The sequence below is a fragment of the Mauremys mutica genome, chromosome 7, assembly GCF_020497125.1.
Source record: "Mauremys mutica isolate MM-2020 ecotype Southern chromosome 7, ASM2049712v1, whole genome shotgun sequence".
NCBI lineage: Eukaryota > Metazoa > Chordata > Testudines > Geoemydidae > Mauremys > Mauremys mutica.
Genome location: NC_059078.1, coordinates 66,828,586 through 66,832,514, shown reverse-complemented (window position 1 = coordinate 66,832,514; position 3,929 = coordinate 66,828,586).

Genomic DNA, 3,929 nt, shown 5'->3' with positions numbered 1-3,929 from the left:
GCTTTGTCTCGTCTCTGTTTCCCGATACAACATCGATACATACTTGAAATAGTGGTAAAAACTTCAGAGGCAGCAGGACAATAGTCCCAAGAAGGGGGAGAGACTCCCAGAAGAGTTTTGTTTAGGTTTAGTTCAACTAACCAGGGTAAGACTAAAATAATGGCATAATTAAGGATACGATTTAGTCACGGAGGTCATGGCTGTCATGGATTCTGTGACTTTACTGGACAGCCCTGACTACTTCTTCAGCTGTCAGCGGTTGAAGCCGCGGCTGAGCTCCCCAACACACACGGCTGCATCTGCAGTGCACCCCCCACCCCATGGTCTCCAGCTGTCATTCCTCCCCTGTCCCCCAATGCTGTCCCCCCCATTATTTTTAGTAAAGTCACAGACAGGTCATGGGCTCCTGTGAATTTTTGTTTATTGCCTGCAACGTCTATGACTTTTACTAAAAATAACTGTGACAAAATTCTTAACCTTAATTATAATGAAGCCAGATAATAGTTTGCACCTTTCATCAAAGGACTTGAAGCTTTCTACAAAAGTTGAATCTCAGACCCACACCCTCAGGTAGGTAGGTATTACTTCTTCCATTTTACAGAGGGAGCAACTGAGGCACAGAGAGGATTTCATTTCAGAGCCTGGAATGTGATTGAAGAGTAGAACTGGTTGAAATATTTCAATTTCTTCCTGAAAAAAATTAATCTTGTTTTACTGCCAGCTTTACTCAAGACACTTGACTACAAGTTCCCTACTGTAACCACACACCCTTCCCAAAAATGGAGAGACAAGAATAGAAAAAATAGGTTAGAGTCAAAGGTGAAGGACTTCTTGAAGACTTGGACGAAACTGAAGAAGTGAGCAATGGTCTAATGTTATAAATAGAATGAGGGGTTGATAAGCGATACTTATAAATTAATATATATGATAGATAGCAACTGCAACAAAGGTTATTAGGAGAGAAGATCATGAATGGTAATGATTCAAGGACTGACTGACACTCTTAAGTACTCATCCTGTAGTTGATATCAGAGACTGTGATAAGACTTCTTGAGCCAGATCTGAATCTCAATTATACAGCGGGGCATTCATGGACAGAGGACTGCTCTTGTGGGATGGAGAGAAAGACTTCTGGGGTGGAGGTTGGCACAACTGATTTAAAAGAGCTTTAAGCTAGAAATTCAGGGGAGACAGTTGGGAGATGCTCACGATTTGAATATAGAGCCAGAGGAAAATCAAGTAAAAGAGGATACAGCAATGGAGAAAGGAACAACAAAGGATAGGAGAATAGACAACAAGGGGCAAGATAGTGCCAATACTACTGACAGTTTAGGCTTGAAATTAGATGAACATTTCTAACCATCAGAGGAATGAAATTCTGGAAAAGCCATTCAAGGGGAGTTGGGAGAGAGGGGCAAACAAAAAAAACCTAATTTATTTCAGGACTGAGCTTGATACATTTATGGAGAGGATGGTATGATAGATGGCCCATCTGTAATTGCTACCAGCAAACATCTCCAATAGCCAAAGATGGGACACTAGATGGGGAGGGCTCTGAATTACTACAGAGAATTCTTTCCCTGGTGTTCATATTGCCACATGCTCGAGGTCTAACTGAACACTTTATTTGGGGTTAGGAAAGAATGATCCCACAGGTCAGATTCACAGAGATCCTGGGGGATTTTTTTTACCTTCCTCTGCAATGTGGGGCATGGGTCACTTGCTGGTTTTGAACTAGAGAAAAACAAAGTGTTTTCTCTATAACAAAGTGTTTAAATCAAGATTTGAAGACTTCATTAACTCAGCCCAAGACTATGGCCCTTCTACAGGAGTGGGTGGGTGAGATGGTCAGATTGGATGATCATGTTTGTTCCTTGTGGTTTCAGAGTCTTTGAGGTGTGAATCTGGAGCAATTTAGTTACAGTATGTGGAGTTATAAACAGATTTACATTGGTGAAAGAGCAGAGTCTGGACTCCTTACACATATGTGAGGCTTTAATTTTTTTTAAAGTAAAAATAATGGAATTCATTAGGAAATATGAACCTGGCAAATGCTCTATGGATTTTGTGAGCTTGAGAAGCTGTCCTACAATTTTTTTCAACAATGATAGTAAATGCTCCAACACTCCCACAGGAAATGATGTAAAGGACAACAACAACAGCATTGATGAATATGAAGTATGTAGCCCAGTGGGAATTATAATAGAAAACTTATTAGGCACCAGCAGGATTTTGAAAGATCAAAATTAACTAAATTGCTTTTCTATGTGGTCTGCCATGATAGCTGAGGTCAACCGGAACATTTGCATTAATGGACTAATTGTAAATGCAGTGGCTATTGGCAGGGAATTCTGAATGAAGGGCCTTCAGCTCTGAAATTCACTTCTTCTGTTGCGCTGACAGATCCCGAATCAGTTGACCTTCAGGATTCAGTGCAGTCCTATTTGTTTATATCATCTAATAGGGTAATGAGGATGCATTTTATTATAATATTGGGCTTAGGTCACTTAGTTATGACTATCAACTAAATTCTGATATTCCCATCTTATTAACACTTGCATACCTGTCCTGAGACATTATGGACAGTTTTTATACACTAAAAAATTTATTCAGTAGAGAACCTGTATTTGAGGTGTTGAATAGATTTCTGGCTGAGGAAACAACAGATTCATTATGTATACATTTGTAAAGAGCAAAGCAAAGGAAACACAATAATGAGGGGCAATTTGGAATAAAATTGAAGTAATATTGTAACAACTACAACTAGCATATCGTGCCTGAAGGGAAATATCCTGAAGGGATATCTTGCCTGAAGGGATATGGTCTAGACCACCAGAGCTTGGAGCCATTGAAACCACTGGAGAAAGTCAATAATGGCAGTACATAAGGTATAATTTATTTACAATTTGAGAAAGCTTTCCATCATGTCCCTCATGACAGGCTACAGTTACATTAACAGCTGCAGTGATTCTGATGAAGACAAAGTCAATATCAACAAACAAACAAACCTCTAAAATTCAAAAAAAAAAAAAAAAAAGATGCAGCTTCCCAGGCAGGAAGCAGTGGAGATCCAGGCAGCAACTTGAACCTTTACTTCTTATATTTATTAAATGCACTCTCACTGGAAAGGCTACTGGCAGGACATGAAGCCTACGTAAATAAAGTCTCTTTAAATATTGTTTCTTTACACTTGATCCTACTACCACACTGAGAGACCGTGTTGACTATATATCAGAAATCATGATCTAACCCCATTGTATATGGAGGCCATTGTGATGAAGCCAGTCTAAAGATTTCTCCCCGTACTTCCACCCCACTCTCTCCTTATTTGTATTTTTAACTAGAGATAGGGAATGAAAATTTAAGAAACTTTTAGGAACAGTCACCTCCTTGATTATTTTCTCACTTCCTCTAAAAACATGAGGCCTGCAAAGAAATACAAATATAAGGAGACTAAAAGTGGAAGAACAAACAATGTTATTGGAAAGAAAGGGACTGGATACACTAGATGCAACAAACTACAATAAACAGACAGTGGAAAAAAAAGTATGTGAAACCTATTTTATGCAAGAAAATAGATGCTGGGCCTGATTATCCTCTCAATTACAATGAAGTAAATCAAGAGCTACTCCACTTAAGTCAGTCAAGTTATATTGGTGTATAAAACTGGCCAGAGATCAGAATCATGATAATAAAATCCAGGCTGTAAACTAGCTACTGTTCCAAAAAAGAGCCCATTTTCACTGGTAAGAACCAGGTATGAATCAAGTAGATTTTGTGCCACCTTCCTCAAACAACACTACTATTGCACCTCTATTCAGGCCTGCAAATCCCTATTACTCCTCTTACCATGAACTTTTCCTGAGTAGAGTTTTCTATTCATGCTGAACCATGTGCTCATTCTGCATGGTAGCAAAACAGCCACTTTG